Raw genomic sequence first — 24413 nt, forward strand, 5'->3', positions numbered from 1 at the left:
CTTCCAGCTGCCTGGCTGCCGGCCGCCATCTTGGCTGTCAGTTAATTTGCATATCTCCCTGATTAGCCAATGGGAAGGGTAGCGGTCGTACGCTAATTACCATGTTTCTCTTTTATTAGTGTAGATGAATTCTAGAAAATTCAAATTAACCTATAGTGACAGGACAGAGAACAGCCATTGCCTGGTGATGGGAGTGGGGATGACAGAGGGGCTCAAGGAAACGTTTGTGAGTAATGGATTATAATATGTTCACTATCTTGACGGTGGTGATGGTTTTATGGGTATATAAACTTAGCAAATTGTACACTCTAAACATGTGCAGTTGATTTTATATCAATTATACTCCAACACTAATATTTTTAAGAATAATCTCTTACGCAAGATGGCGGCATAGGTAAACACCGCAGACTGCTGCCGCAAACAACCACTTCAAAAATACAACTAAAAGACGGAACGGACATCACCCAGAACCACAGGAAGGCTGGCTGAGGAGAGACTCTTCAACTAGAAGGAAAAATAACAGCACACCGAGGCTCAGAGGAGGCGCAGTGTGGAAAAAACTCAGGTGCGGAGGTGCGCGCGCAAAGCGGGCTGGTGGCTGAGAGCGCGGTTGTCGTTTTCGGTCAGGGGGGAGTCTCAGACTCTGAGCTCCAGATACGGGCGAATCGCTGGGGACTCGGACCCAAACGGGAGAAGCGGGAGTGTCTGGCATCAGTTGGAAGGCAGCTTTCCCTCCGAGGTTTGCAGCGGTTCCGGGGGTTCTGAGAAGCAGAGCCTCTGGGAACAGGACTGAGGGCACCATAACGGCTCCCTCCGCCCGCCCTGTTGAGCCCGCCCCGCCCAAGCCCTGCGCAGAGCCATTTGCCAGATCGCCTCAGGCAAAGGCTAGAAGATTAGCACCCCAGAGGACAGAAGTTTTCCGCGGCAGACACAGCTGATTCACACAGCCAGTCGGCCTGGTGGTCAAATCCCTCTAGTATTATTAACAACAATCAAGGCTCAACGAGAACAAGACTGCGCACAAAGACCACTAGGGGGTGCACCAAGAAAGCATAAAAAATGCGGAGACAAAAAAACATGACAGAAATGGAGGATATAGAGCTAAAAAACGCAATTTTGAGGGCTTGCAATAAACTTTTGGAGAGCCTCACGAAAACTAATGAGACCCTCGATGCTATGATAAAGAAACTAGAAATTAAGCATACACGCTCTGAAATAAAGAATATTACACCCAATAGCAGACCAGAGGAGCGCAAGAATCAAGCCAAAGATTTGAAATGCGAAGAAGCAAAAAACACCCAACCGGAAAAGCAAAATGAAAAAAGAATCCGAAAATACGAAGATAGTGTAAGGAGCCTCTGGGACAGCTTCAAGCGTACCAACATCAGAATAATAGGGGTGCCAGAAGATGAGAGACAGCAAGATATTGAAAACCTATTTGAAGAAATAATGGCAGAAAACTTCCCCCACCTGGTGAAAGAAATGGACTTACAGGTCCAAGAAGCGCAGAGAACCCCAAACAAAAGGAATCCAAAGAGGACCACACCAAGACACATCATAATTAAAATGCCAAGAGCAAAAGACAAAGAGAGAATCTTAAAAGCAGCAAGAGAAAGAGACTCAATTACCTACAAGGGAATACCCATACGACTGTCAGCTGATTTCTCAACAGAAACTTGGCAGGCCAGAAGGGAATGGCAAGAAATATTCAAAGTGCTGAATACCAAGAACCTACAACCAAGAATACTTTATCCAGCAAAGCTATCATTCAGAATTGAAGGTCAGATAAAGAGCTTCACAGATAAGGAAAAGCTAAAGGAGTTCATCACCACTAAACCAGTATTATACGAAATGCTGAAAGGTATCCTTTAAGAAGAGGAAGAAGAAAAAGGTAAAGATACAAATTGTGAACAACAAACATGCATCTATCAACAAGTGAATCTAAGAACCAAGTGAATAAATAATCTGATGTACAGAATGAACTGGTGATTATAATGAATCAGGGACATAGAAAGGGAATGGACTGACTATTCTTGGGGGGGAAAGGGGAATGGGAGATGCGGGAAGAAACTGGACAAAAATCGTGCACCTATGGATGAGGACAGTGGGTGGGGAGTGAGGGCGGAGGGTGGGGCGGGAACTGGGAGGAGGGGAGTGCATTTATCATTCTTCTAAATTTAACTTTGCACAAGTAACCCAAAAAAAAGAATAATCTCTTACACACATTAGAAAGTTATTAAGTTGTACATCCTGTCTTGTTTTCCCATCTTAGCCTCCAGCGCCATCTCCAAAACATCCCGTCTTCTCTTCCTCAGATTAAACAAGCCTAGCTATTTCCTTTGAACTTTTATGACCAGAATTAACTTTTCATTGTGCTTTCTTAAAAAACCAAATCAATAAATATTTAAGTTGTAACAATCATATAAGAATGTTTTAACCCCGCCACTTTTTTCAGGACAATGTCCAAGTTTTCCACATGTTCTTTTGCTTTTTTTAATATTGTTGACACTATTACAAACGTCCCTATTCCCCTCCTCCCCCATTGCTCACCTTCACCCAGCCTCATCCACATGTTCTTCTATGATAGGCTCAGAGACATTAAGTGATGTGGCCAAGCTCACAAAGGGAGTGAATGGACAAGCTGGGACTCAAAGTCAGGTCTATCTGACTCTAATTCTGTGCTAGTTACAAAAACCAGTGTACCCCAACTATAAGACATTTTGAACAACAATAACATGTATTAAAAGAAATTCATAAGATTGAGCAACAGCAACATATAAAAGGAATTCAATTTTATTACTCTTATGTACACTTGACAACTCAAAACATTTGACCAAGCAATGTTGAATTTGTTGGGCCAGCTTGAGTAAACTCATCTGAATTTAGCAGTAGGATTTTCCATTTGAGTATTTATAGATTATTTCCTCCATCTTTAGCAGATTAAACCTGCTTTGCACTATCTTTTATTTTTGCTTATTTTGATAACTGGCTTATTCCACAGTGAAAAAAATAATTTTCAACTCATCTCAGTTTGAATCATGCTGAATTCTGAAAAAATAGAAACCAAGTTGGTGTACTATTATTTAATACGTCCAAATAAACGCACAATGGAGACAGCTGTGCAAAGTTTGAAGATGAAACAAACTGATCACCACACACATATACCCTACCACTAATTAAAAATATAATAATGTTACAAGTATACAATTTCAGTGGTGGTGCTATCTTTGTTCAGAAACAAGGTACATTACTATATGGCTGAAGCCCTCCAGCATTTAATTAGGTTACTGATTATAAGAAGAATCACATTACCTGGATTGTGACTAAGGCTTAATAGATTAATTTCATGATAACTGTATTTTAAGATAGGGAACATGTCAATAAAAAATTCTGGTCACATCCTCCAACATGTCCATGTAACATTTACTAGGAGTAAATCACTGCTAATTCCCCTGCTACTTTTAGTGGCAAGAGATATTTTACACTATATTTTAAGCCTAAGTAGCACTAAAGAGAAACTTCACAGAAGGTATACACATGTATACAAAAAAATAAGAAAATCATTAAGTTACATTCATTATTTTCATTTGAATTCAATTAATAAATTTAGCTTCAATTCAATATCATCTTACTCCCTAGCTTCCCTCCTTGCCCATCAATTTTAAAAAAAGGCCAGTGAAAATTCTATGTCATTCTTCAACCATGCCAAGGACATAACCCTTCAACCTAAGATTAAAAATAAAATGCTATGTGTGAAATTCAATACTGCTTAACTTCTGGGTGCTAATGTCTAATAAATATAACATTTCAAAAAAAATTAAACAATCAAGATTATTTCTGGCCACTTTCATGATTTTATCAGTAGAGTTCTATGGCTTTGGCTACATTTGCTAGTGTTTGGATCCTGGGTAAACTGGTAGAATTTGGCATCATTCAGTATCACCAGTTTGTACAAGGCACAGAAAAGTTCTCTACTCCCCCATATACTTCAAAGCATTTCATTTTTTATTCAAATGATTATTCTGACAAAACCATTAGTCAAGAAGAAAGCAAAGAAACCTTATTTTTCAAAGTTGAGATTTTAAAGACACACCTTTCACACCAGACTGCTTTAGCTATGCTATTTCTGGCAAAAAATTTTATTTCCTACAAGCATACATTTTTAGAAAAAAAATCCAATTTTTCTTACCTATGAGGTTAGGGCTTGTTTTTACTGGTTTCACTCACAGTGAGCTTTTTTATTTTAAACTAGAGGCCCGGTACACAAAATTTCTGCACGGTGTGTGTGTGGGGGGTGTCCCTCAGCCCAGCCTGCACTCTCTCCAATCTGGGACCCCTTGGGGGATGTCCGACTACCGGTTTAAGCCTGATCCTACCGGGCAGTCGGACATTCCTCTCACAATCCAGGACTGCTGGCTCCCAACCACTCGCCTGCCCGCCTGCCTGCATGCCTGATTGCCCCTAACCACTCCCCTGCCAGCCTGATTGATGCCTAACTGCTTCCTTGCCAGCCCAATTGCCCCTAACTGCCCTCCCCTGCCGGCCTGTCACCCCTAACTGTTCTCCCCTACAGGCCTGGTCGCCCCAAACTGCCCTCCTCTGCCAGCCCAGTCACCCCTAACTGCCCTCCCTTGCCAGCCTGGTCACCCCCAACTGCCCTCCCCTGCCAGCCATCTTTGACCACATGGGGGCAGCCATCTTGTGTGTTGGAGTGATTGTCAATTTGCATATTACTCTTTTATTAGATAGGATTTACCTTAGCTCTTCCTAAGTTCCTATATTTTCTTGCCTTTTTAAAGGAAAGTACTAAATTTAAATATGAGAAAGGTATTGCTAAAACCATGGTGAACTACCATCAACTGCCTTCAATTGATGGTAGGAATAAGTACCACAGAGGTGCACAGTCTTAAGGGGAAAAGATGCATCTCTCAGAGTTCTAAGTTCAGAGCTTTCACGGTTAACAGAAAAAAAGTTTCCTTACTTGGGATAAGGCTAGTTTCACACTTTCTTTTTTCTATCCTAAAATTCATATTGCAGCTATGTCACAAGGTAACATGTTTGCAGGGTTTGAGAAGTTTCTTGGCTTAGCGAAAAAAAGTGCAATGGTCTAGTCCTCAAAAAGGCTCCCCGCTACCTAACCCTCCAGCAGAGAAGCTGAAAGAGCTAGTGGAGTCACTGGTCAAGAGTTTTACAGCCAAAGTGAATTGGGTGGAGGACAGAAGCTAACAGGAAAACAGAAGGTCAGAGTCGAGTTTAATTTGGTAAAGCAAGTTGTGCTTGGACACTTAATAGCTGCCAGATACCCAAGATTAGGGTAATTTACTTAACGCTGCTTCTAGTCATGGAGGGTTTCAATGCCACTATTTGAAAATCAGAGGAATAATAGAGCTACTATTCCAGTCACCATGAGACCCTATTCCCGTTCTCTTTTGTTAACATTCATGGAAAAGTGTTTATAGTTGTTTAGAATCAATCCTTTTCAAGACAGGTCTCTTTTCTGATCCCAACTTCCCAATGTGCCCATATGATGGCAGCAAAACAGTCTCTTCATCTTGCATTAATTAAGGTTCTCTGTGCTCCCAGTCACACGTTCTTAAAAGGGTACATAATGCCTTATGTGCAATAGCAACCTCATTCAAAATAAAGCAGACCACAGAGCCCACTCCTACAGTGTCTCTAGCTCTGACCAAAGTACTGGAACTGCCAAGAAGCAGGTATGTATGTATGTATGTATGTATGTATTTATTTATTTACTTCATGGTAAAATATGCATAACATAACTTACACATTCTTAAGTGCACAGTTCAGTGCCGTTAAGTACATTTACCAAGCAGTTTTAAAGCATTTGGACTCTGGCCTCAGGGTTTAGATACCCAGTCATTCACTCGTTGATACTCATGGCTTCACAGAGATCAATGTCATTCTATTTCTAGGTAATCTTTTGGCTAAGTATACAAAGTCAGGGTTCATTCAACACACTAGGGTTTGCATACTTTGAAGTGAAGAATGAACCACCCCCAACAAGCATTTGTCCATTTCCTTCCAGATGGAAGATAGAAATGCTGATACTCTCTTCCTTGCCATTAAACCTTTCAGAAAATAAGGAGCCTACTATTCCTTGCCCTTTGGGATTTTTACAAACATCAGGCTGTAGTTCAGAACACAGACAAAAAGCTGTCCAAGGAAAACACACCCTCAAATTAACAGGATCTAAACAAAGCTGTAACTAGGTAATTAATGGCAGGGACTGGACTCTGCTCACTTGCTTCTCTGATAACAATCTGGCATTTTATCAGGAGGGTCTTTTATCTGGAAGGATTCACTATGTTCTGCTGCTGGACCTATTCTGGGAGAGAACAGGACAAACTTTCATCTTGGAAAGGAAACATCTAGAAGAAGCAAGAAAGCGTTAAAGCTGTAAATAAAGACCTCCAAGTCTTTCCCTACCAGAGGAGAAGGCAATGAAAACTAAGATGGCCTCTCTCACTGAAAGCCTGAGAGCAAGTTCTGGTGGGGACAAAGCCACTGTAGTCCTCACCCAGGCCATACATGTGACAGTGGCAACTTGCTCTCTGCCTTTTAAAAATATATATAAAGTTTTATTGATTTCAGAGAGGAAGAGAGAGAAACATCAATGATGAGAGAGAATCATTGATCGGCTGCCTCCTATATGCCCCCAACTGGGGATCGAGCCGCAACCCAGGCGTGTGCCCTGACTGGGAATCGAACTGTGACTTCTTGGTTCATAGGTCGCCGCTCAACCACTGAGCCACACCGGCTGGGCTTGCTTTCTGCCTTTGTTCTAAGTTCTGCACCCTCTCCCCAAGCCCTAGCCTTATCCCATCTCTTACCCAACCAGTGTCTTCCATTTCTTTCTGTCAACACCAATGAAACCTAAACTAATTCATACAGTGGTATAAATTAGTAACAATAACTTAGAATGATATACCTCACAGTGGAATTCCCATTTTAGGAGTCAAAACCATATAACTTAAAGAATAAAGTAGACTCATGAAACTTCAGGGTTCAGCTCAAAAAAGAGGCAGCATCTGAGAAAACGGGGTTGGTGGAGGGCATTGTTTAAAACCTCTCAAATCATTACATATAGCTTCCAACTATCCCAGGTGAATGGCTACAGTGGGGTAGAATCTGGCCCTCTGAAAGGCTTCATTCCCAAGGGAAAAAGAGACTGCTATGGGAGTGCATAACAATTAGTAGTAGAAAGCATTCCCTATTCCCCCTTCAAACACGGCCACTCCACTCAGACCTTGTAACAACATGTCAAGAATTGGTTATGGAAGGACTCAGGAAAAACAGGGCTTTGAGTTCTCCACCCTACTGAGAACCCAGGAATATTTATCCAAGGTTGAGCCAGAGTAACTGGCCAATTCCAAAACCCACAGCCTGGGGCTTATAATCTGGAGTACAGATTGCCAGGTAATACTAGTGTCCTCCTGGAAGGCTGTATAGCAATCCTGTGGAGCCTCCTAGTTTCATATCGAGGGCCCTCATGACAGTTTGCAGTGGTGCAGACAAGTGAGGGGTGAGGGGGGGAGGGGGGGGCGCTAGGAAGCCCCTCTGCTGGCCAGCTTTCAATGGGGGAATTCTATCAGCATTCTAAAGCTGCTACTTTAGGGACGTGTTCAACCATGCAGCAGAATGCAAATCCCTCGCTAGTCTTTTCAAGTTTTCCCTAAGTCCGGTTCTCATTCTGGCTGTGAATTAAATTCTGATGTCTTAAATCATGCCGGAAAAAAAATGGGTAAGAAGTGATTGAATTATATTAATTATACGGCATTGAAGCTCAGCTAGAAAACAAGAATTACATTTCTTAAGTTTCTGTTCACTAGACTTATGCAGGTTATAATTAGTATTAAATAAGTTTTACTTTTCATTCTAGCCAAGCTGAAAAGAAGCTGAGCCTTAAACTCTGGCTTTACAAAAAAAAAAAAAAAAAGATTCTTATGGAAAAGAAAAATGAATAAACAGTCAAGCAAAAAACAAACCAACACTACTCACCCATTACCCAAAAGGGCGGCTTAAGGAACTTACTTGGTTTAGCGTTTGAAAATATTTTCTACCCACTGCTTTGTAAATTATTTTCTTGTCTGTGTGACACATCCTTCAGTAACAATTCAGCTTTTCCTTGGCGACCTAGATATATTTCCAGTTTCTACCAAAACAGATGGCCCTTTTCTGTATAAATGTAATAATCAAAAAGGAGCAGGCTTGTTTACACAGTAGCACCCTTTGTACAAATACATATTTTGTTAATCTCTGGACGTTATAGAGACCAAACAGAAAAATCTCATTCACGTAGACCTGTCTAATTTTGATTTTGTGAATATTCAGACCAAGGCTGTGCTAACCTTTGGGGCTGAGAGTTTTTATTTAAAGTTAGGAGAAATGTGGCCATCTCTTGGGAACAGGAGGACATGAATATCCCAGAACAGGAATTCTTCCTGGGGCACATCTCATGTCAGGGTTCCACTCAGCAGGTTTTGGCTAGCAACTTTGGGTGAGTGAAGGAGGGAGGTGGGACTGTGCCCATCCTATATAATAAAAGGGTAATATGCAAACAGGCCAAATGGCAGAACAACCAATCAAAGCGTAATATGCTAATGCTATGCTAAGGCTGCTCAACTGCTCACTATAACATGCACTGACCACCAGGGGACAGTCAACTGGTTGACCAGTCGCTATGATGTGCACTGACCACAAGAGGGCAGTCGACTGGTCAACCAGTTGCTATGACATGCACTGACCACCAGGGGGCAGACGCTCCAACCAGTAGGTTAGCTTGCTGCTGGGGTCCGACTGATCAGGACTAAACAAGATGGGCCGGACACACCCTGGAACCTTCCCACGGTCCCTCCCCGGCCCAATCGTGCACCGGTGGGGTCCCTCAGCCTGGCCTGTTCCCTCTTGCAATCCGGTATCCCTCGGGGGATGTTGGAGAGCCGGTTTCAGCCCAATCCCGCAGGCCACTCCCCTTGGGAGGGCGCCAAACGCAGGGCTCATGGCTGGCAAGTGCTGCTGCAGCAGCACGAGCCTTTCCCGATTGGGACTGATTGGGTGCGAGCCAGCGGCAGGCACAGTGGGGCCGGGATAAGCAGGAGTGGCAGATAGGAGCTGCAGACAGCGTTGGACTGCGGGGTTTGGCCCAATCCCTGCAGGTCACCCAGAGGGACCCAACCCATGCATGAATTCGTGCACTGGGCCTCTAGTGAAAAATATAAAACTGAGAAACAAAGGGGTTTTCAACCTACCTCAGAGGCCTTGTGATATGAACTATCAACTAGTATGTTAACCAGATGCTATTGTTATCCACCCATTAGAGCAGTTCCCTAAAGTTACTATACACAAATTGGAGTAATGAAACTTTTTAAAAAAAAATATATTTTATTGATTTTTTACAGAGAGGAAGGGAGAGGGATAGAGAGCCAGAAACATCGATGAGAGAGAAACATCGATCAGCTGCCTCCTGCACGCCCCCCACTGGGGATGTGCCCGCAACCAAGGTACATGCCCTTGATCGGAATCGAACCCGGGACCCTTGAGTCCCCAGGCCGATGCTCTATCCACTGAGCCAAACCGGTTTTGGCTGAAACTTTTATTTCATAACATTCAGTAATTTGAACACTTCACTGATTCAGACTTGCCTTTTTTTCCCAAATAAGTTTAGAATTACCATATAAGACAATTTTTAAAAATTTCAACATGTATTTATACTTTTGTGATTCTGCTTTCTTTCTCAGAGTAAAAAGGATGCTCAAGTAAGCTGTGTGTGAAAGTACTTTGTAAAGAAAGTACTTTGTAAGCTTCTAACTCTTATATAAATGTTTGTTATTTTTCTTTTTTCTTTCAACAATTCTGAAGATTTTCAAAATTATGTGAAATTTCAACAGTGGAAAATTCAGATGGTAAAGACAGATGGAAAGCATATTTTCTTCTTTTTTTTTTTTATTAAATCTTTATTGTTCAGATTACATTTGTTCCTCTTTTTTTTTTTTCCCCCATAACTCCCCTCCTCCCAGTTCCCGCCCCACCCTCCGCCCTCACTCCCCATCCACTGTCCTCATCCATAGGTGCACGATTTTTGTCCAGTTTCTTCCCGCATCTCCCATTCCCCTTTCCCCCCCAAGAATAGTCAGTCCATTCCCTTTCTATGTCCCTGATTCATTATAATCACCAGTTCATTCTGTACATCAGATTATTTATTCACTTGATTCTTAGATTCACTTGTTGATAGATGCATGTTTGTTGTTCACAATTTGTATCTTTACCTTTTTCTTCTTCCTCCTCTTAAAGGATACCTTTATACCATTCATATAATACTGGTTTAGTGGTGATGAACTCCTTTAGCTTTTCCTTATCTGTGAAGCTCTTTATCTGACCTTCTGACCTTCATGACTCCTCTTAAAGGATACCTTTCAGCATTTCGTATAATACTGGTTTAGTGGTGATGAACTCCTTTAGCTTTTCCTTATCTGTGAAGCTCTTTATCTGACCTTCAATTCTGAATGATAGCTTTGCTGGATAAAGTAATCTTGGTTGTAGGTTCTTGGTATTCATCACTTTGAATATTTCTTGCCATTCCCTTCTGGCCTGCAAAGTTTCTGTTGAGAAATCAGCTGACAGTCGTATGGGTATTCCCTTGTAGGTAATTGAGTCTCTTTCTCTTGCTGCTTTTAAGATTCTCTCTTTGTCTTTTGCTCTTGGCATTTTAATTATGATGTGTCTTGGTGTGGTCCTCTTTGGATTCCTTTTGTTTGGGGTTCTCTGCGCTTCTTGGACCTGTAAGTCCATTTCTTTCACCAGGTGGGGGAAGTTTTCTGCCATTATTTCTTCAAATAGGTTTTCAATATCTTGCTGTCTCTCATCTTCTGGCACCCCAATTATTCTGATGTTTGTACGCTTGAAGCTGTCCCAGAGGCTCCTTACACTATCTTCGTATTTTCGGATTCTTTTTTCATTTTGCTTTTCCGGTTGGGTGTTTTTTGCTTCTTCGCATTTCAAATCTTTGGCTTGATTCTTGCGCTCCTCTGGTCTGCTATTGGGTGTCTGTATAATATTCTTTATTTCAGTCCGTGTATGCTTAATTTCTAGTTGGTTCTTTATCATAGCATCGAGGGTCTCATTAGTTTTCGTGACTCTCTCCTCAAGTTTATTGACAGCTTCTAGCACATTTTTGCAAGCCCTCAAAATTGCGATTTTTAGCTCTATATCCTCCATTTCTGTCATGTTTTTTTGTCTCCGCATTTTTTATGCTTTCTTGGTGCACCCCCTAGTGGTCTTTGTGCGCAGTCTTGTTCTAGTTGAGCCTTGATTGTTGTAGTTAATACTAGAGGGATTTGACCACCAGGCCGACTGGCTGTGTGAATCAGCTGTGTCTGCCGCGGAAAACTTCTGTCCTCTGGGGAGGTGCTAATCTAGCCTTTGCCTGAGGCTATCCGGCAAATGGCTCTGCGCAGGGCTTGGGCGGGGCGGGCTCAACAGGGCGGGCGGAGGGAGCCGTTATGGTGCCCTCAGTCCTGTTCCCAGAGGCTCTGCTTCTCAGAACCCCCGGAACCGCTGCAAACCTCGGAGGGAAAGCTGCCTTCCAACTGATGCCAGACACTCCCGCTTCTCCCGTTTGGGTCCGAGTCCCCAGCGATTCGCCCGTATCTGGAGCTCAGAGTCTGAGACTCCCCCCTGACCGAAAACGACAACCGCGCTCTCAGCCACCAGCCCGCTTTGCGCGCGCACCTCCGCACCTGAGTTTTTTCCACACTGCGCCTCCTCTGAGCCTCGGTGTGCTGTTATTTTTCCTTCTAGTTGAAGAGTCTCTCCTCAGCCAGCCTTCCTGTGGTTCTGGGTGATGTCCGTTCCGTCTTTTAGTTGTATTTTTGAAGTGGTTGTTTGCGGCAGCAGTCTCCGGTGTTTACCTATGCCGCCATCTTGCTCGGAATTCCCATATTTTCTAATAGTTTTAAAATTATGCATAAATAGACCACAAATAATCTCATGAAGATTCTGTGCTTCTTGTCTGACCAGCATGGCTCAGTGGTTGAGGGTCAACCTATGAACCAGAAGGTCACAGATCGATTCCAGTCAGGGCATATGCCCGGGTTGTGGGCTCAATCCCCAGTCGGGGGTGTGCAGAAAGCAGTCGATAATGATTCTCTCTCATCATTGATGCTTCTATCTCTCTCTCCCTCTCCCTTCCTCTCTGAAATCAATAAAAAATATATTTTAAAAAAAGATTCTGTGCTTAACCTTGACATATTTTCTTTTTGCTAAAACACAACTGTGCAATGACCAGTGATTTCCTATTATAAAGAAAATTTCTTTTGTAAGAAATTCTCAGTATTTCTCAAGAATCTCAGAATTTCAGTTGAGCCAGTTTTATTTAGCAACCTGTCACAACCATTTGGGCTCAAATGCAAGTTTTTCTTCCTTTTCTACTAATTTCAGATTGTAAAATGAGACCACTGCCAAAGCAATGCCCAAGGGGGACAGTGGGGGAGATAACTCAAGACAGCAAAGTAAGACCAAATGTTTGTTATTTAAAACTGCAGGTTAATTTTGGCATGTTCAGAACCAGCTAGTCCTATTCCACTGCTATAGCAAACAGATGCGTTAGAAGGGCCTACTGTAGTGTTAAGCATTAGCATAGCTAAGGGAGTGGCCAGAGCCTGGGTTCTGGACTGCCAGGTGTGAACCCACCTTATCACGTACTAGTGATATGACCTAAGGCACATTTCTAAACTTCCTAAGGCCTTAACTTGCCCTCTGTAGAATGGGAATAACAACATTACAGTGTTGTCATGATAATTAAATAAATTAGTATGTATTAAGTCCTAAAATAGTGTCCAGCCCAAAGTAAATATTTGCTAAGTATTATCATTTATCGCTAACTAGATGAAAAACAAGTTAGAGCAAAAGATAGGGACCAAGAAGCAGTATAGCACAAAGGATACCCCATTATGCCAAAAACCGTATCTGATTCTCCACTGTGTTTCTATCATGCCTGACACATAATCAGTGTTTGCAGTAAATCTCTGTTGAGTAGATGAATAAATGAATCAATACCTGACTCCTTAATGAATTACTTTTTGACTGGGGAAATATTATGCTTATCTTTCAGGGCCTTGGCTTGTCCATCTCCAATGAAAGGTACTTGCCACTTGCTACCTCAAAGTGATGATAATCAATATAAGAAAAAAGCAAATAATTTCAAACTTATCGGCCTTTTAAACCAAAAGTCAATGGTTTTTTAAACCTTTGTTTTTGGGTACACATGAACGGTATCAGGGAAAAGTGGGGGGTGGTCCTATGTGATACCCTAAGTCCTGATTCTAACATGTTTCCTTTCAAGAAATCCTCTGACTACAGTTGGCTAGGTAGAATGTGATGTTAGACATGTGCTTGGCCCTAAGACAGCGGTTCTCAACCTGTGGGTCACGACCCCTTTGGGGGTCAAACGACCCTTTCACAGGGGTCGCCTAAGACCATCGGAAAAAACATATATAATTACATATTGCTTTTGTGATTAATCACTATGCTTTAATTATGTTCAATTTGTAACAATGAAAATACATCCTGCATATCAGATATTTACATTATGATTCATAACAGTAGCAAAATTACAGTTATGAAGTAGCAACAAAAATAATTTTATGGTTGGGGGTCACCACAACATGAGGAACTGTATTAAAGGGTCGCGGCATTAAGAAGGTTGAGAACCACTGCCCTAAGAGATGGCTGCTCAAATCTCAGTGTGCAGAGGAATTACCTGGGGGCTTATTTTGAAATTGCTGGCTTTTAGGTATCTGTGGGACATGTAGAAGGAATTGTCTAAGGCCCTGGCCAGGTAGCTCAGTTGAAGCATTGTCCCAATACACCAAGGTTGAGGGTTTGATCTCTGGTCAGGACACATAGAAGAAGCAACCAATGAACACATAAATGAGTGGATCAATAAATCACTGTTTCTCTCTCTCTCTCTCTCTCTCTCTCTCAAAAATCAATTTTTAAGAGATTTGTCTAATAATAGAAAGTTGAATGATTCTGTACAAGTTCTAGTTCAAGAACTGACTCATTAGTGTATGTGAGTAGCAATTCTGGAAAGTGCATGCAAAGTGAAAAAGAGAGACTGTGGGGCAAAACAAAGAGGTGCATCAACATTTGGAAGACAACAGGAGGAAGAGGCCCTGCCAAGAGGAGAAAGACACAGTGGCCAAAGAAGGCCACAGAGGAGGGTGTCATAAAGAAGTAGTGTACAACAGTGTCAAATTCCAGAAACAGATCTAAAAAGACAAGGGTTAAAAAGCATTTGATGGCTTTTGTCACTAGGAGATCACTCCTATTTCATCTTTGTAAGTGCAGCTTCAGTGAAGTGGTAGAAGCAGCATCCAGGATCTAGTGGTTTGATGAACAAATAAGAGGGGAGAAAATGGAGACTATACCATAGAATACCTTTTCCAAGAGTCTGGCTAAAAACAAAGGAGAGAACTAGGGTGGTAGGTAGAGTAGGTGTCATGGAGAGAGTCCATGCCTAATGGCCTATATTTTCTCTTGTAAATAAGAGGTGATGAAAGTAGGGGCTTTGGGTTTGGGCAATGACACAATATACTTGTGTATTTGTAGGCCCTCAACAAATATATTTAATGGATAGAAGAACTAGTGATGAAGAGCACTTCACGAAATAAAGTGAAAGATGAGGATAAATGATGAAGAAGAAAATATGTGTAATTGGTTTGGAGGGGAGGCAAGATGAGCAGTCAAGAGTCTCAATGTTAAGGTGAGTAAGAAAAATAAGATACAAAGGGAAAAGTAAAAGGGTGAATGTATCTTGTGCAGTTGATGTGACTAAAGAAGCTTGTTTGAACTAGAAGATTATAAATAGAATGGTAAGGGTCAAGGCCCAGAGAATAGGGAGGGGAAAAAAACTGTGCCAGTCAGTGAAAGATAACCAAAATGTAACCAATCAATGGGTCCGTGCTACCTGTCACTACTTGAGCCAATTAAGCAGAGACAGGGTGGGATTATATGAGTGTTTATTCCAATACTGCTGGCAGTATGGGAGAGCAGCAGGTCATCCACAAAAATGTGCTCTGCCCCCCACCATAAGTCAGCTGCTTATATTGGGTAGAAGGACAAAGATCAGATGGAGAGTGGGCAAAGGGGTATGCCAAATGGGCAGTTTCCAGGTAATGCAGGCTGCAGACTTGCAAAGGCCTGTGGGTATGCAAAGGTTGGGGGTCTTCCAAGGGCTAGCAGTTCTGGTTTCTGCAACAAAGTTGTTAATAGGCAGCTCCTGATTGGGGAGGATGGGCCACGTTTCCAGGTGAGCTCCCAGGTCCCACATGCAACTCCCAGCCAGATTAGAATGTGCCATCTTTAATTAGAACAGAACAATTGCAGTTAACAGAGTATGATTAATATTTCTTACAAGTAGCTGGTCCCCAATATTCTATTTCTGCCCTTATTAAAAACATGCTGTCATTATTTTTCCTTGTCCTCATTTTAAACTTATAATAATTCACCTTCACCTTCTTATTCTATTGCCTAACTGATATTTTCTACCTAAAGAGAAAAAAAAATACATTTTTGATCTTAAAATATTCCCTACTAGGTAAGATGAGATGACTGCATGTTAGCTGGTATTTGGGACTTGGTATTGTCAAATCCTTTAATTCAGCATTATTCAGCTACAATGTTTGAGAAAATAACAAAGACTAAGGAAACAAAAGTTCCTTAGGGAAAATATTTGGCTTCTCCTGTTAAGCACTAACCCATTTATTTTGTTAATTTCCTGGGTCACTCTTGATTCAAGTGGAAGCAAAGCTCTTTATGATGACCTCCAAGTTATGAATTATAAAACTGGCTTCCAATCTCCCCCTTGTGAGATCCCACTGTCTACAGAGTGGACAGCATGGCTTTTCTCTCCTCTCACATGAGCAGCTAACCATGGGGGATTTCTTAATGTCCTCCAGATGCAGACGAATGCCCATATTCTTTTCCTGCCTTGCCACTTGTGAAGTCCTCCTGAACTTCTCCAGCCCCTGGTGCTCTTCTCCTTGTTTATAAGCCCTTGTTCCTTGGTGTATCTGTCACATAATTACATGGTTAATATACAGTATGTCAGGTTCACAAGCATGAGTTTTATCTCACTAATCAGTAACTTCTTCAAGGATAAAACCTTTTTTCTTTACTTTGCATCTTACCCAAGACCAAACACTAGCTAGGTATACAGTGGATGTTTTACAATTACTTGGTTAATCTATTAACTGACTGGATTCTAAGCTTTAGAGTGAATGGCATCAATAGGACATGGATTATCATCATTGTCAGAAATTTCAGCTAAGAATGAGGCTGTTTGCAGATCAAATCACTTGTTCTAACATGACCTGAACTGGCCTATTGAAGTAACAGATAACACTGAAGAAAAGCTGGTCCTTACAAGTTTTATTTTTCTAGCTTGCTTTGTCAATGCATTCCATAGGAGGTGAACTCCTCATTCCTTTTACTAAAACGTATTTAGAAAATGGTCTTAAAGAGATCTGATACCACAGATGAAGTCAGTCAGGCCCTCTTTAGGTACTGAGAGATAAAAATTAGTGACAGATGATGGAGTATCTTTTTATGCCAGAACTCTTTGCAAAAAAAAGCCATTCAATACAGAAAATATGATTTCATTCCACAGGATGCACCTCAGCTATCTCGGATGGAATTTGGAAATTCAGAGGGCCATGAGCACAGTCCTCCAAACGAAGTGCTAGCTAGGCAGGGCCACAGTAAAAAGGAGACCAAGTAGGTGGCTGCCCAAACTAAGATTTCACCAACATTAGGAAACAACCTTCCAATCTCTGCTTTTAGGTCCTCTCTAATATAAGGCCTTCAGTTAGTTCTACCACCCGAGTTTCATTGCTTTATTTCAAAATGTCTCCGTAAGACAACAAATAGCCCCAAGCAAAGTAATGACTAGGGTCATTTACATATGTGCATGAATGCAGTATGAATGCAGGGAGTGGGCACAGGTTTGGCTTGTAGGCAAAGAGGGGAATTTAGCAGCTAAAAAACCCTATGGGCAGAACTAATCATCTGTACCTTGACCTGGTATCGGAGTCCACTAGTATAATCAAAGGTCAGGGTTTCCACCACCATTGATGGAATGGCAGGTCCCTTCTTTCAGGATGGTATAAGAAGGCCTAACCTTTAATCCCATTCCCTAAGGCTCATGGAATTTAGCACCACCGGAAGGGCGGAGTTCCTAGGCTGACTAGGCGGAGGAAGTTCTACATTAATAGCACCAGCAAAGCCCTATTCCCAGCTGTTCCTACTTGTAATAGCTAGGCTTAAGGACTCCTGTACTCTCTCTCTAGACATTTCTGTTCAGGAAGATTCTTCTAGAAGTTTAGACAACAAAGAGTTACCTATTTTAATCACTTTCAGACAAGCATCTCTGACTTTTCTCAAAGACTCAGATGTTCCTTGTACTTGTCAGAAAACAAATGTGGCTTAAGCCAACATCTGGAATGGAGAAAAATATAGCAACACCAATCAAAAAAGATAATTAAGTTAATAAGGAATGCTTTTCAGACATAACATCCCATAGGCCAAAAGAAAAAAAGATGTTTTCAGAACTATCCAGAACCAAGTTATAGAAGTTACTTAGGAGCTAGATTTAAGTGGATTAACTGCAGAAGGGCACCATGTAGGACCAGACAGACCATTGTGACCTTGTGGGCCATCCTAAGAATGGCACCCCAACTTCTTTTCTCTGGGAGATGGAGGAACCCATAACAATGTACAAATGCGTGTTGCAGGCTTAGAGAAAAGTTCACCATTTCATTCACTGCACATTTAGAATCCAGCAGTTGTTCAGCTGCTCTGAAATAAGGCATTTCAAAAAAGATGCCTTGATGGTCATCTAGCTCAACCTCAGATGCATTGCCCAATATGTGATCAGTTTTCCTTGAACACTTTCAATGACTGGCAATATTATGGAAATCTTTTTATTCTGATGGAGAATGTTAACTTTCACAAAATTCTTTATATTGAAATCTGAAATCTATCTCATACTTTCCCATTGGGAGCACAAGACAGAAATTATTTGCCTTCTGCCAAATGGCAGCCTCTCAAGTATGTAAAGACCATTACCATGTTGCCTCGAAGTTTTTTCCAGCCTAACTATATCCAGATGTTTAGCTTCCTCCTCATCTTGGTCACCTCCTCTGTATAAATACTAATTTATCAGTGACCCTCCTAACATGGGAAGCCCAGAGCAGAACATAATAAGCAAAATGATATGGGTTTACTCTGACCAGCAGAGTGGAGAGGGACTAAACCCTTCACTATCTGGAAGCAGCAACTGTGTCACAGTGCTTCCTTAGGGCTCACCAGAAAATCCCATTCCCCAAGATTTTTAAAATAAAAACTGCTTTGCAGCTAGCCAGCCCCAGTCTGTATGCACACAATTTTTCTTTTTCTTTAAAAAATCAGAATATGAGGCTGTTTGCAGATCTCTGTTAAATGTTATCTTGATAGTCTCTATCGATCTCGTCTTCCAAGACTATTTCAAATCTTATTTTTTAATTATGAACTACATGAGACATATCAAATAAAAGAGTATGGAGAATATGACAATCAACCATTTGCCCAAAACCCAGCTTAAGAGCACATCACAAATAGAACTGAAGCTCCTAGTATATGCTTCCTCAATTTCATCCTCCCCAGCCACATAGCGATAATGGCTACTAGCCTAAATTTGTGTTTGTCACTCTCATGCTTAAAGGCTATTTTGAATTTTTACTCCATGACCTACTATATTTATGTTATACACAAACTTGATAAACATGCCATCTAGTCTGTCTTCATTTAAGTAAGTAATTTAAATGTTGAATAAAACGGCATTGTCTTCATCTATCAGATTAGTAATGCCATTAAAACAATGAGATGACTCAGGCATGACTTATTCTTAGGGGATTCTTACTAGCTCACAGCAAAACAAAGTTTGAAGCACTCACAAGTAATGCATTGAACAATCCAGTCTAAAACAGTTAATATGAACTGTTGTTTGGTCACTGATAAAATATACCTTTTCCTTTCTCTTTTGAAAACCGTTCTTCAAGCTCCTAGTGTAACATTCCCACCCAGCCCACATTTCCCTCAAATGACTGGCATTGTTCTACACTCACTTGCATGGAGGTTGTAAATTATCTGGGTGCCAGGATTTGCCTTCATGCATAGGAGACAGTGCTCTTTCTCTATCACCTCACTTATACCTGCCTTCAGGGCCTTCCTCTCAGTTGACTGGCAGAGACAAGCCAAAGCAGGAGTTTAGAGTCTGCCTTCTTTCAATCACCATTATATGCCAACCCCTTCCTTTCTCTAGAAATTTTCTTAACAAGCAAACCAAGGAGCTTTTATCTGCTATTTTGCAAGCAGGATTACCCCATTACGCAGATTGACAGCCCCTATTCATGCTGCATCAACCTGGGAGTCTTTTCCCCACATGTTTTGGCTTGTTTATAATTCTATGACTTTCAACAGAAAAATGGCACCTCCCTCCTTCTTCTTCTTCTTTTTTTTTTTTAATCAATCCAGACTCCTCTCCATTGGTTCTAAAGCCTGTAGCAGGGAAGCTACGAGGTGGGCCTCCAGAGCAGTTCACTAGACAGCAGGCAGGAGAGAGGAGTTCAGTCCAGGAAGGCCAGGTCAGAGGCTCATGAGGCCAGAAAGGACCTACATAATATCTAATGCCTTAATTTGATAGAAAAGGAAACAGAGGGTCAGAGAGGTGAAGTCAAAATAAAAGTAAATGTCAGCAATCATATTGCAACATAAGACTCCTCAAAGGCCAGGTAAAACACAAAACCTAGCCAACACAAAACCCTTTCTACATAACCAGTGGGATATGAAATGTGGCTCCAATATTGTAGGACTAGAGTCCCTGAAGTATTTTGAAGATACACAGACCTGCTAAGACACATGCTATCTCAATTCACAATGTTTCATTCTGAAACCCGGGCTAGGCAGAGAAAGGTACCAAAAACCAAAACAAACCAAAAAACCCATAGCTGCTTCTGCGTGGAAAGAGATTAAGACTTATTTGGAGAGAACAATCACTGAGCATATAAATTACAGTATGATGCAATAATGACGAATAGCAAGATAAGAGGTTTATGTAACAAATGCTACAGCCATTCAGAGGGAGAGATGATTAGAGCTGAGGTGCAGAGAACGAAGGGCATGTCTTCCTTCCCAGCAGTGTCTCCACATTCCTCTCTCTCTAAAGCAATGCCTGTCTTCTCTTTATCTACAAGGATTCTGGGAAGACATAGTCAATAGAAAGATACAGCCTTGAAGGAGAGCTCCCAGTATTACAATCACAAATGAAGGTAGAAGCCAATTACTGTCTACTCCAAAAACCCCAACTCTACACTGTGGAAAACAAGTTCTTTCAACTTCATAACCTGGGTAATGAGTAAAGTGATAATCCTTGAATTATGTAACTTTCAAGGAAAACAAAACGAGAGTCAATGTTATTTCCCAATAGCAAAGGCTTAAAAGGCCGAATTACTCTTAGTTTTTGTACCTAACCCCTTTTTAAGACTGGTATAATCACAAAATAGTTTAAAAAGATATAAAACACATATTTTCCAATTTCTAAAAAATTGTTACCTAGATTTTTCAGTATCTCAACTAAAAAGTTTCTACTGTCTAGGTCCCTAAGGATGTAACTGAGACTGTATTATCACTTGTACTTCAATATTTTTTAGAGAAAAGAAAAGATTTCACTGAAAATTTATTTAATGTAAACAATGACTAAAATGATTTGGTGAAAAACATTCTGAAGCAATTTTGCAATGGAAATAAGCAACAAAAAAGGGGGGGCATGGCGGGGGGAGATCCTTTTAAAAGCACCCCAAAAGTGAATAAAAGGCAGCTGGGGGACTGATTTATCCCACAGATATTAATCTGATGCTGAGAATTTCTGTCTCAGTTGATACCCTTACAAACACAGATACCACTGGTCTAGGGAGGTAAGCAGCCTTGTCCAAGTATGTAAGTAGCAGAGCTTGGTCAGAACCAGTTGTCTTGAGTTCAGGGCCCTTGGCTCTGTTCAGGACCTCATGCTGTTACTTAGGTTTGGGAATATTTGGTTTCCTATAGCTCTTCAATTAAACTTGAAACTTGCTTGTGAAAGGGAACTCATAGTATGTCCAGCGATATTTTGGTCTCTAAAAGCCCCAAACAAGTGGGCACTGGTGAGCTGTACTCAGGGAGCTCGGGGTCCCTTTTAAAGCATGTGTAGCTTTGTGGTATTTGAACTGAAGGGTGAACTGCTTACATTGAAGGCATCATGTTCATGGTAAAGGGCTGTGTTTCTGGATCCAGCATAACATCAGGGACATAAAGTATACCGGATCGAAAACAAAAACTTACAAATGAAACACTAGGATTAGCATGATCATTTCTGTTCCAAGATGATGCAACAATCATAACTGCACACATGCATAACTTTGGAAAATCCAAATCAGAAACTTGTAAGATTTAAGTCAACAAAGAAAATCAACAGAGATTTAAGTTTATGCTAACAAATGTGGGATAAGGAATAAAAATACTAATAATACTTACAAATATTATTAGAGAGGAAGGAAATGGCAAGTAAGTAGACATAAATCAAAAGGAAATAAAAAGCTGTCGTTGGGGCCTTTAATCTTCTCATTATGCAATTCACTTTAGCATAGCAACCTTTGTGCTACTCCCACCATCTGAAAAATTTCTTTAGCTAAACTCAAAGTATCCAAGAGCCTGATTATAGCTCTTCCAAGTACATAAATTAACATCAACAACGCCACAAAAATAAAACACTGCCCATCCGCTTGTGCATCCATCCATCTTTTCAGCGATTATCCCAAGTCAAAGCAGCCCAATCTTTACCATGACTAGACCCACAAAAAATGCCTAAAGTGACGTTTTATGATCAATTTTTCTCTTTCTTCATGAATAATCTTTTCAAAAGCAATTTAAATCAAATGTATACAGTTTTACCAAGTTCACTATTCCAGAAAAAAATCTGTTTATAGTTTATAGCTCCAGTGTGACTGTGAACATTTTAGGGTAGCACAGGGTTGTCTCTGCAGTAAGTTAATGAAACCTAAAACTGGGTTTTCTAACTAAGTTTAGGATATTTCCACTGAACCACAGAAGATGGTCAAGAAAGAAAAGCCAGCCTTCCTCCGTACCTGGCCACAGACCAACCTCATTGCCCCAGGCATCCACAGATGTGAGCCTGAGAGAATGGTGGCATCCAATCAAGCCACCCTCACTACTGAAAAAGCAAAGTAAGGAGCAGACCCCACTGCTGGTGGGGACATGACTTCTACATCCTGAAAACAGCCTGTACTCAGATCTACTAACTCTGGATATAGGCTCCTTCATTGCTCCAAGCAATGAGCCTACTCAGAGTAGCTAAAGCTCTGGGCTACACAAAAGGGAACTGGTTATTTTGGTGTAGTAGAAAGAGTACACCAACATTCTTGATAAGTCCTGCACTCTTGGGTCCATATTCCAGCTCTCTAACTGACTCCCTTTGTGAACCTCAGTTTCCTCACCAGGAAAACGGGGGTGATAACATCTCTTTCAGAATCACTGTAAGCAAAATGTCTAGTTTGGGAAGCAAAATGTCCTTCTAGTTTATTAAAATCATCTTTATGTGTATGTGTTGGGGGGAGGTGGTTCTGATAATATTTAGGTTTAATATTCCAGATTTAATCTTACTGCTCAAACTGTGATCTACAGACCAGAAGCATCAGCATTCCCTGGAAGTTTGTTTGAAAGACAGACTCTCAGATCCCACCCCAATTCTACTGAGCCAGATTCCCAAGTCATATATTTATATCTATAAGTTTGAGAAACACTATTCTATAATACACATGAACATTCAATAAACCAGAGCCTCCTGACACTCTAAGGAATTAATTGTGGCGACTTGTGCTATGAATCCTTTTCAGGTAGAAAGCAACTAGTGACCCAGGCCTTCTCACTAGTTTAAAAAACAATATATTAAATACACTGGATTTCAGTTAATATTTAAATCTGTATTAATGCAATCCTTGTTATATGTAATAGGTGCCTGGAACATAATTAGTAATATGAGCCTCTGACTATATTATAAATGAACAAATAACAGTTAGGAAGGATACCTTCAACATAGTAATTTCTGGTTTCTAGGATGCAACACATAACAGATTGATTAGTAAGAAGGTTCTACAAACCGAATGTTCTCAACACAGGATGACAAAGTTCTAAAGCCTACACTGTGCCTCTCTGTGCATGTGCCTTTTCCCTACCATCAACTTTCTGAAACACTTTTTAGTTCTTTCCAGTTACATGTGAAAGTACAAGTTTTAAATGCTCCTGAAAGTAAAATTATGACTCAAATTCCTAAAATGAATCACCAAATGCTGGATAGGGAGGTAGTAACTTTGTGTCTCAGGAAACAAAACCCAATCTGAGTGAGTCATCTCTGTGATCACAGATAACACAGCCACAGCCAGGGCTTGGCGAAAACAAATGGCGATAGCAACCACATGTCAGAATCTTCTGTTTAATGGTTTCTCACATTAAAATGCATCAGTCAGCTCTGTGAAACCAGGAAGTGGAAAGCAGGACACCACATAATAACAAAAACACTCCCGTGAGTTTGGTATATTTTATCCTTCTGCTCTAAGTCCATTTCAGTTTTTGGAAAATAACTTAAATAAATGAAGGTGATGTTTTGTCAAGAGATAAGTATAAAGGAATAAGCTAACTATTATGACAGGTTCTGAAATATTTAATAAGAAAATCTCAATACTTTTTAGAGGCCTAGTTACTGAGGCTGTTGATCCAAAATGAAAAAGTTGGCAGATGACTCAAAAAATGTAACAGAGGAAGTGGCAACAGGCTCTAGAAGCAGAAAAGCCTGCTATCTTGTGACTCCATGCACAATCTGTATGCATGGCTCTTTCTCAGATACTCCAAGCTTGAAAGAAAGGACGAGTGCATAGTAAACTCATGCTACACGACATTGCCATCTAGATGCCCCTCCTTGCACCCACTAGGAAACTGCTCCATAGTGAAGAGCCAGAGGTCCTCTTGAAGCCCTGGAGAGGGGACATATGCCAGGACCAAGCCTGCCCCATGTTGGCCAGGCTCAACACAGAAATAATGCAACAGTCAGGCTATGCTTTTCAAAAGGGGGCCACCTCCTATCAACACCACACACCCACTGGCAGGTGGACTCCAAGGAAACATTTAAACAGTAGATATAAGCTCCCACACCCACAATATAAGCACTTTCCTATGAAATACTGGAGACCAGTTGGGGGCAATGGCAATACTCCCTGTTCTCTTCCTTCACTAGACCCCCACCCCCCCCC

The 24413-nt window shown here is 41.1% G+C and overlaps 1 protein-coding gene across 3 annotated transcripts in view; it reads right to left on the reverse strand.

The window, feature by feature from the left end:
- THADA (thyroid adenoma associated) overlaps positions 1-24413 on the reverse strand; it is a 296168-nt gene that overhangs the window by 148830 nt on the left and 122925 nt on the right. The window lies entirely within an intron of this gene.

This window comes from Myotis brandtii, unplaced genomic scaffold, assembly GCF_000412655.1.
Source record: "Myotis brandtii unplaced genomic scaffold, ASM41265v1 scaffold191, whole genome shotgun sequence".
NCBI classification, from domain to species: domain Eukaryota; kingdom Metazoa; phylum Chordata; class Mammalia; order Chiroptera; family Vespertilionidae; genus Myotis; species Myotis brandtii.